The 11038-nt window shown below is 34.1% G+C and overlaps 1 long non-coding RNA gene across 1 annotated transcript in view; it reads right to left on the reverse strand.

Moving 5' to 3' along the window:
- Window positions 1–5799: 5799 nt before the first annotated feature.
- Window positions 5800–11038, reverse strand: part of LOC118763305 — an 8029-nt gene continuing 2790 nt past the window's right edge. The window contains exons 2-3 of the long non-coding RNA XR_004999055.1: window positions 5999–6006; window positions 5800–5873 (exon numbers count right to left, since the gene is read on the reverse strand). This is a non-coding gene — a long non-coding RNA (uncharacterized LOC118763305). The remainder of the gene's footprint in view (window positions 5874–5998; window positions 6007–11038) is intronic.

An 11038-nucleotide genomic window follows, 5' to 3' on the forward strand; every position in this document is an offset into this window, starting at 1 on the left:
TGAGAAACGCCCCATCCAAACGTTAATCACCACTCATAAGAAACCAGTTTTGACAAAACATTATGACAAGGAATTTAAAAAAAATTCTTGTGTACATTCATAATACAGACACACGGACACACAAAGACACACATACACACACAACGAGAAACATGTGCGTATATATATTTGTAAATATATAGAGTGGATTTGCCTAGTATGTAAATACATACATACATATGTATTTATATATATATATATAATATATATATATATATATATATATATATGTGTGTGTGTGTGTGTGTGTGTGTGGTGTGTGTGTGTGTGTGTATGTGTGTGTGTGTGTGTGTGTGTTAATAGTAATGGTAAGACAAGAAAAGAATGAATGAGACCTCGATATTATGAAGATAGAGGAATTTATCTGTAATATGAAATGTGACAATTATTCGGTTGCCATTATAAAACTCCGAGTTTCGGATATCAGGGCGGATGCCTACTCCGGTATTTCGTCAGTTATCGACACAATCAAAAATGCTATGAAAATGACCGTTAAACAAAGGAAAATTACTATGTAATTGACCGTTATTAACACAAAAGAATTATTACAATGACCGTTAAATGAGGGAAAAATCGAAGGGGAGAAAGTAAAAAGCAAAGAAATGAAAAAGCTCAGAGCAATCGCGTATGCACGCATGAACATACATACATATGCGCGCACGCACACCCACGTACATGTGCCTATATGGATATGCTCACTCGCACTCGCGTGAAACAGATACATGCGGACCCACACATACGGCAATAAATGCACATATATATGCAACAATGCATGTACACGTATAGATGTTCAGACACACGCGCGCACAGACGCACACACGTACACATACCAATACCCGCACAATTATATTCAAATACACGTCTAAAAATACGCACCTGCTATATATGCATAGACTCACTCACACTCGCGTGAAACTCATGCATGTACACCCTCATATATATGCAACCATACACATTTATATATATACATGCATATCCGCACACACACTGTGTACACATATGCATATCCACACATGCGCTCGTGCACACACACGTGTGCACACACACGTGTGCACATACACTACGCGCACAGTTATATTCAAATACACGTCTAAAATACGTACATGCGATATATGCATATGTTCACTCATGGTCACGAGAATCCCTCGCATGTACAACCACATGTATAAGCAGCCATTCACAAGTACACATACATGGACATATATGCATGCCCGCACACACGCACACAGACACACTCTCGCAGAAAATATTTCATATACACTTTTATATATGCACATCCACAAGAAAAAGGCACTGTATCAAGTATTGCATATTTATTATTATTATTGTTGTTGTTGTTGTTGTTGTTATTATAATTATTATTATTATTATTATTCAGTAGTTTTATTTTTATAGCGTGCTTTCACTTCACTACCGAGCGCAGCTCTGTGTGCCTTGAGTATGTGCTGTGATTTGTTGTGATGCTCTGATGGTTACTTTATGGAAAGTGTTCTGCGTAGGATGTGTGCAGTGCCTAGTAGTGCAATTTTCTGTATGTTATGTGTGTTTGTAAGTCCTGGTGTTTTTGTTATGTATTTGTCTGAATACTTTTTCTTATCATGCCTAATGCACCTAATATGATAGGAATTGTTTCTGCTTTTAGATTTCCAGGTCTTTGTATTTTGCATGTTTCTCCATTTCTTTTAGAGACACGTTATTATTATTATTATTATTATTATTATTATTATTATTATTATTATTATTATTACTTAACTTGTTTCGGTCTTTGGACGGTGGTCATACGGAGGCTCCGCCTTGTAGTTGAAAAGTTCCTCTCGAGTACATATATGCGTGAAGGTGCGTCGCTTAATGATCAGCATATTTACTTCACGATCGTACGGTTTTGATTTCGATACCCGATCGCGCGTTGTATATTCGAAGTGAATGACAGTCCTTTCCCTGTATAAATAAATAAACATACGTGAGCGCCAATCGCGCGTGTCAGAGAATATTCCCATCAGCTACTTCTTTGCAGATCATTGGAATTTGTGAATAATATAAAATAAAATGTAATATAGAATGTACATAAAATATTTGAATACAATAGTGAAATATAGTTCTTTAGATTGTGAGAGGACGTACCACAGAGTAGTTAATATTTTAAAATGGATCACAGTTTATCACTGAATGCATTAATATAGAAATTGATTACAACATTTCGTGTAATAATTATACAATATAGATATGTATATATAAGCATATAAATCTCTGTGAGTGTATATGTTCGTGAATGTGTTTGTATATGCGCCTCAGTAAAAAAAAAAACAAGTAATTTTAAAATTGTTTCCGCGTGACGAAATTCATGCTTGAAAGGAAAGAAAAGTTTGTGATTAAATAAGCAGTGATAATAACAAGTGGGATATCCCTCTATTCTAGCTACGATAGAAGACGTTCAGAGAATAACCGGTTTGTGAATTATTTCGAAGCATTCACTTAATCCGTTGCCATATTGAAATAATATCACCACGTTCTCGTATTTCAACACAAATTTCAACGATGACTACCATATACATAGGGGAAGGTATATCTAATATTCATACATTGGATATTTAGTTACAAATCCTCTGTCTTTCAAGAAATAGACATGCTTCGAGAAGCTTGTATCACATTACATTTTAGATTTCATGAATATATCCATATTTAGATAAAAGCTGGTTTTTCGAGCAATTATCATTCAGATCAATAGAATCCTGGGAATATCAGTATTGTTTGGTTGAACTTACAAGAGTAAAGTAATCTTGTCGAAATACAATAATTGTATCTTATTGTGATGACGAGGCACGTCGTAACAGAAGCTTTACAGATAAATGTATTTGGACCTATGTTTTCTGATGTAAAAATATATCAAGAAATATTCTATATTATAATCCCATAGCAATTGTAAATGTTTGCACACATATTACCAAACACCTCACATATTTAAGTACCTTCTATTTTCTGATCAATAACACATATCATTATGATGCTGCCTAAAACATGGTAAAAGTAAACTACCCATACTGACAATATCTTAAAATATCCATTAAATGTTTTCACAGAAAAATGAAGATCTTTACTTTGTTATCTGGAAAATTTCAACACGTTTCTAAAGGCTTGGTCTTTATACAGAAGTGCAACTCACAATGAATATCATTCTAAAAATGTACGTCAGTCTAACGGAGAAAGTTTACGAATCCATCTTATGGAAAAAAAACCATGCATTTAAGAAACCCTAAAAATAAACTGAAACAGGTTTCTTAAATACGCTGAATCTTTAAAGAAAGAGTATATTGGTCGTTCTTAGGCATGTTACTAAGAATGTTAATCAGCTTTGCTTTCATGCTTATAAGGCCGATAAAATAAGTATATGTTGAGCACTATGGCCGATGTAAACGATTGAATACTTGCCCTGAAATTGCTAGTTTCGTAACAAAATATCAATCCAATATTATTCCTTTTTATCTCAGTCACAGCACTTCTCTGCAAATTATAACAAAGCTTTAGCTTCTCCCCCACCAACTCAACTTTTTTAATTTGGATTTTGAGAACGCATACACTTCCAGCTAGCGCTTTGCATTTCGAATTGTTGTATGCAATTAGTGTATGATTTGCACATCACCATCATTGATTTTTGTTGTTGGAATCGAACTTGAAATCATTGATTGTTTATTTCGTTGTGATTTTCCAGATCGGAATAAAGAAATTGAATCAAATAATAGGAATGGTAGTATCACAGCAACAAGTGCGAAGCTTGTGTCACTATTAACCATATTTGCAGATTTTCAATAGTCTAGTCCTAGTAATCACTTCCCATTTTCATTTAATCGAAATCATTGCTATTTAAGCAACTGAGAAACTCTGCTTGACTGTTAGTGCAAAACACCACACTGACACCAAATTTACGGCCTTTTCATGCACACAACTGACAAAATGAAAGTGCTACGGACTAGTAAGTCCATTCCGAAAATCTCCTTGGAGGACTAATAATTTTCCTCCAGGAGGCTGGTCTTTGTTCATTATTTCTTTAATTATTGAAAGTTTCGATAATTTGTCGGTAGCATATTGAAGATTCATATCACACTAAGTGAACATCATGCAGAAGACGACCACTTGCGTCATGAGACCAAAAACATCACCTTCGTATAGATATTCTTTTCTACTCTAGACACAAGGTCCACGTTCAAATAGATATTGCCGAAAGGGCAAACTTGAATGATTTATAGACAGTCCATCGTTATTTCAATGGTGAAGCTGCAATACATTTCGAAGCAGCAGCTAGTACAATTCCATCATATTTGCGAACATAAGAGACAAGTTGGTTGTCAATTTTTTTTTTTGCCTTGGGAGAATCTTCTATTTCGTATTGAATATATTTGTATCATCATTGTAGTAACCTTCGACTGAAAGATCTATTTCTGGATGGCATACTTTATTACCGGTAATCTGCAGTTGGCAAATTATAATAAACTGCTGAAAGCGCATATTCAAAGACCTGGATTACCAGTGCATTCAGTAAATCATTATTAGCGGCATTTTCAGAGAGCATTATTTCTCTTTTGTGAGATGCATGGTTTCAAGAAGATAGATGCAAAACATTCGGTGTAAATTTTGAGGCACACACGGAGAACAGAAATAAGCGATTGTAACGAACATATTTAGTTTGTAAACTAAATTCTTGCTCTTCTAGTTATATACATAAGGCATTCTCAGTTATTCTCAAGGTTATGCATTATTTGCTAAGCATCTTCCACTTTGTACAGTGTCTACCCTAAGCAAATTAATAAACCTTGTAACTGCAGCTTTGTGATAAACAATGATTTCCATAACATTATGATTTAAAACATATTTAAAGTAAACACCAACATTAGAATGAGCTAATATTCCTCCATTGCACTCTCCTTCGAATATCATTGTGCTGCAGTGACGGAATTGCACATCTATTAAGCGCGTCTGTTACAAGTTAAATTAAGTGAAACTTTTAGCACTGTAATTTTGTCATGGTGAAATATAACCTTTAACAGCCTCCTTTGTTCCGTTTGATGAGATATTCTTTCACAAACATTAGTTGATTTTGCTCATGGGAATATTGCTATTGTTCGTGACGATGCTGCTCAGAATCTTGCTTTAAAATCCGTTCACATTCTTTTTGAGAACGTTATTGCCTTGTTATTTTATGATGTTCTACATTGTGAGCTGAAATATGTTTTCTCAGGTCTTGTAAGTGTGGTTGCCGTACTTCTTCATGATCACAATTTTGAGCCAAAATGCGTCCTCGATGCTTCTGGAAATGATGTTATTGAACATCGATGTTGCAAAAAGAGAGTCATCACTCAAGTGTTTGCAACAAGGTGAAATCCGAAAAAAGAAAAGAAGTCGCAAAATGGTGGGCTAAAATACGTAACGGATAAACTCTACTACCATAGAAGACCATGGTAGCAATGCAACTCGGAAGGGTAACATCAGGAACAAATACTATCTTTTCAAATCAACCGAAACTCTCACTTTCTGCCTTAGTTTATCTCCCTGAGCTTTTGGTATCTTTATGGCTACCTCTTCAATAGGGCTAATATTTCCAATATGGAATGCGCTTGATGGTTTTCGCAAAGTCGAGACCTTTGTTTAGTACTGCTTCTTCAGCTGCTTTCTAGATGTCGGCTGCTTACATTAATTACTGCTTTCATTGGTGGGTGACAGACTTCAGTCTTCATTCTGTGACCTCTGAGTTTTTATAAACTTCTTAATCTGGCGTGTCTTCACCATTTCAAATTCTTTCATGTACGACTTTTCCATATCTTGTTGGATTCTCTTTCTATCATCTCTGGTTATTTTACTAAGTAATGAAGATAACCTCTCTTTGATTTTGTTATTTAGTTAATGTTTATTGCAACGGTTGTAATGGATTCTCCCACAGACGAGTGCATGTCCCGTCCTTTCCCCATACTCTCCTAGCTTTATGTCAATCGACTCGTGTCATTATATTCAAGCTCTGTGTCTCTACATCCACACAGGAAAGTTAGATGGTTTGAAGACGAGATAGATATCAGTAGCATATGGGAACCGGTATTAAGGAAGGATGGGAAATTACTTGATTTATAAGCCCTAAAATTTACTCCATAATTGCTCAGGGGCATATGGTGTAGTGGTTAAGAGCGCGGGCTGCTAACCCCAACATTCCGAGTTCGATTCCAGGAAGTGACCTGAATAATAATAATAATAATAATAATAATAATAATAATAATAACAATAACAACAACATCGAAAAATACCTTAATAATGAGAACTCAGGTTCGAAATTTCCCCAAGACACCTGATGGAGTGTATACCAGCCGATACGTGTTACACGTTGTGTTAACAACAAAGAAGATGATGACAAATATCCGTCAACTGTAAATAATGTTATATAAGGATGTTCCAAATGATGTGAATTTTACCGTGCAGTTATCTAGAGTTCATAATTTTTAGGTTCATTACATGATTGAATATCATTTTGTCTTACTCTCAAAGAAATATATCCCTATGCATTCTCTGTCAGTTTGTCATAAACTTTCCGCAAAAGAATTTGATTTTCAAGTCATTTATATTTATCTTTACCCAGTCATTTATCTTTATTCGTTAATGACGACCCAAATTATAATCGTAACTTGACATCCATTCACAGTAAATTAAAGCTAATATAGCGACATGTATAACTTGGTTGATAAATAGTGATTGAAGAAAAATCTATGGGGAAATATCGAGGAAACTTCATTTGGAATACAGTTAAGACAAAACTTATCAATTATGCGATGGATGAAAGCATATTTTACTTTACTGATAATTAATTCAGATGTTTACACCAAATCATTTTCGTTGCCATGCAAAGACGTGACATTTCTTTTCAAAAGAATTCTCTCGTGATCATTTCAGTTCTTATCTCCTGAAAGTCATGCGATTGGGTCAAAGCGCTACTAACACAATCTGTAACGGCATAGTAATTACGGTGTTTTATTCAAAATATGTTAGCCAAAGCGAGACCATGAGTGAAGAAAATTCTCTCAGTATCTGCTGTGTGTGCGAATACTTTACCATGTGATTCCAAACTAATCTTATAAACACGTCTGTTCATTTGCTATATGCTTCTGGCCGGAATGTAATACGAACATTTGGACCAAGGCGGTGAGTAGTAGTAGTAGTAGTCGTCATCGTCGTCGTCGTCGTCGTCGTAGTAGTAGTAGTAGTAGTGGTGGTGGTGGTGGTGGTAGTAGTAGTAGTAGTAGTAGTTGTTATTGTAGAAGAAGAAGAAGAGAAGAAGAAGAAGAAGAAGAAGAAGAAGAAGAAGAAGAAGAAGAAGAAGAAGAAGAAGAAGAAGAAGTAACAGCAGCGGTAACAGTAATGGTAATTGCAGCGCATTGGTGGCTGTAATCGATTAGTGAAGTTTGTAACTGATTTAATTGTAATAAAAACATTTGAACATTGAAACTCTTAAATATTCAAACACTTCAATATTCAAGAAGCGATGACTTCCATCGACTTCGCCTTTTAAATTTACATGTAAGTAATATGTATTTCACTTTTGTTTAACGGTAGAATTTATTCAAGGATTAACCCGTACTAACTACTCCATAGATTAACTGATTTTTACTTCATCACCCGCGGAGCACTTGAGACTTAAATGCAAGCCACATGAATTCACTATTTGAAGTTTATGATATTTTAGGGCAACAATATTGCACCGGGCATAAAGATAATATGATTTGCTCAGAGGAAGTAAGCAATGTTTTATTAATTAAAAGAAAAAGAACAGGTGAACATTTGATATAATGGTGCACATATTTTATGTTGGTATTTATAATGGTTTGAATGTTTCTCAAAACATTAATGGACCAGTGGGTCACTATATTGCCTTGCGTGCACGTCAGGTATTCATATATTTTCATAAAGAATATATATATATATTATATATATATATAATATATATATATATATATATATAATTTTTATAATTTGCAGATTGTTGTATCACGAAGGCATAATTAACAAAATGGAAATGTTTATGAAGCATTATAGCATTATATATATATACACACATATATATATATATATATGTGTGTGTATATATGTATGTATGTGTGTGTGCGAGTGTGTTTGTGTGCGTGTGAAAGAAAAGCATTGCACAACATTTTATAGGTATTTTATATATAAAAGTACGTTACAAATTACATCTTCCGATCCATTGTATCTTGACAAATCAAATATTTAAAAGCATTTCGAAACCCTGAAATATGAATTGAGACTATTAAAGCGGAAAACAATTCATTCCATATGTTGTAATAATATATCACGATAATTTCAAAACAAACAAAACTCGATTTAACATGCTTCCAAGTTACGTTAATTAAGAATTACATTAAAGACAGGAAACTGTCGGTAGTATACTCTCTTTATATAGACACTCACTCTTTCTTTCTCTCTCTCTCTCTCTCTCTCTCTGTCTCTCTCTCTCTCACACACACGTATATGTATGTATCTATACATACATACATACATATGTGTGTAATTATATATATAACTATATATATAACTATATATATATATATATATAAACTGTTGTGTGTGCGTGTGTGAATATAGATATATAAAAGAAGGAATGAGATAGGTTAATAATCTTAAATATACAAATAGCTTGAGAAACCTGGCAGGTGGAACTAATAATTTAGGAATGTAATTAAATCATTGTAAAAAAATGTCAGTATTGCCTGCAAGCGTTTGCATTTGAAAAATAATATTCACAATACCATGACTGTAAGTTAATTACTAAAATTACAGAAAATAAAACCATCAGTATCCATTTTATAATTTTCCACTTCTGAGATAATTGAAATTGAATATTTATTCCATGTTTATAGTTTCTTCCCTGTACTTGTGTGAGTGCATGCATGTATGTGAGTGTGTATGAGTGTGTGTGAGTGTGTGTGTGTATGTGTGTGTGTGTGTGTGAATGTGCATGTGTGTGTGTGTATATGCGTGTTTATATCTCTGTCTATGTCTGTATCTGTGCGTGTTGTACACGTTAATATGTACTGTATGGTATATTTCCAAATATGTAAGTATATAATATATACACATATATTATAAATGATATAATGCAGGCATTCACATACATATGTGTCATATATGCATACATACATGCATATATATATATATATATATATATACTTATTATGTTTGTGTATGCGTTTGTATATATATGCGTTATATAACATTAAAAGGTTTTTAATTCGAGAAGCTGTTAATTATTGCACGCAATGTGAAGATAACTTAATTTACGAAAGATATCTTTGGCACAATCAGCTTTTATATGAAATCTGCTCATACTTTGATTTTAGAATCAAGAATTTTTGACTAATTTCTCATGCTTATGTTTAGAAAAATATATATTGATTGCTATCTCAGTTATAAACCTACAGATTCCGAGATACTGAAACACACGATAAAATCGTTTAGAGTACTTGATGAATACATTTTTTTTCTCATCTCCTAAGGTGGCGAGCTGGTTGAATTGTTAGCACGCCAAATACAATTGATAATCATCATATTATTTGTCTGTACATTCTTAAGTTCTAATTCCAAAGAGGTGTACTTCCTCTGTCTGCGTTTCGGGGTCGATAAAGTAAATAGCAATGTTGCAATGGAGGCCAACGTAACTGACAAAAATTAAGGCCTTGTGCCTACAGTAGGAAGGCTTACTCTATTTTATCAATTCCGAAGGCGGCGTTCGGGTAGAATCGTTAGCATGTGAGACAAAAAGCATCCGTCTTCAGTCGAAATTTCACCATGATCCAACTTGGCTCTGATCCTTTCGATGTCTAAAAACTAACGTCGATGTAATGAACTAATTCTTTCAAAGTTTCTGACTTTGTGCCTGTAATAGAAAGAGTTATTTTGTCAATTCTGGCAGGAAGAAAACAGAGTTTGGCCTCGTTTAGCTTCCCGACGATGTGAATACAAATTTAATCGTTTTAAGTGTCCAAACTAAGTGGCAAACATTTTCCTTTCTTGTATGCTTAGACAAATATATGTTCATGTTTTGTGATAAATATGGTACACATCCTTGCAAGAGTAATTAAATAACTGGCGCTCTGAGTGTTACGACGACGAGTGTTCCAGTTGATCCGGTCAATGAAACATCCTGCTCGTGAAATTAATATGCAAGTGACTGAGCACTACCGAAGCATGTGTACCCTTAACGTAGTTCTTACAGTGATTCAGAGTGACGCAAATTTTACAAGACTGGCCGTTTGAATGACAGATACTACTCATATTTGCCTGCTGAGTGGACTGGAGTAGCGTGAAATAAAGTGATTACTCAAGAATACAATGCGCCGCCAGTTATCGACCTCGAGACCGTACGATCATGAACCGAATATCCAAACCATTCAGCAACGTGCTTTCACTTTGCAAAAGTATTAAACATATTTTCGACTTAGTTCATTTAATATAGGTACACAGAGACGTATTTTGCTTTTTAAATACAATTTTCATTGCAGGAAATACACATTTATGCAAATACTTTCTGATGAATTAGAAGCATTGATTTGTATACAACAGTTATGGTAGTGTGTCAGATGATATTTCCAGAGAATTTTTATTTCATATTTATGTATAATATTGATTCCTTACATATTGACATACTGCTACAGTTTATAAGAAATCGGTAACATCGATTGAATCGATACACACTATATATCAGGTAATCATTTGAAAGATTTTGGTCGTGTTTTCCTGTCCTTGCAAATAAAAGCCGTATATAGATGGCATTTATATAACTGATACATGCAAGAAGGTTAGGTAAGTGTGATTAATTCTATCGCCTACTCAAGAGTATAAAGATTTGAAGCAACAATTATTATGATTTTTTAGAGCATACGTAACGTGTATAAGCGTAATGAGCCCTTAGGTTAATCCAAATATGAAGAAATTTGCTCCGACCGTTGCCGACAAG

The sequence above is a fragment of the Octopus sinensis genome, linkage group LG4, assembly GCF_006345805.1.
Source record: "Octopus sinensis linkage group LG4, ASM634580v1, whole genome shotgun sequence".
NCBI lineage: Eukaryota > Metazoa > Mollusca > Cephalopoda > Octopoda > Octopodidae > Octopus > Octopus sinensis.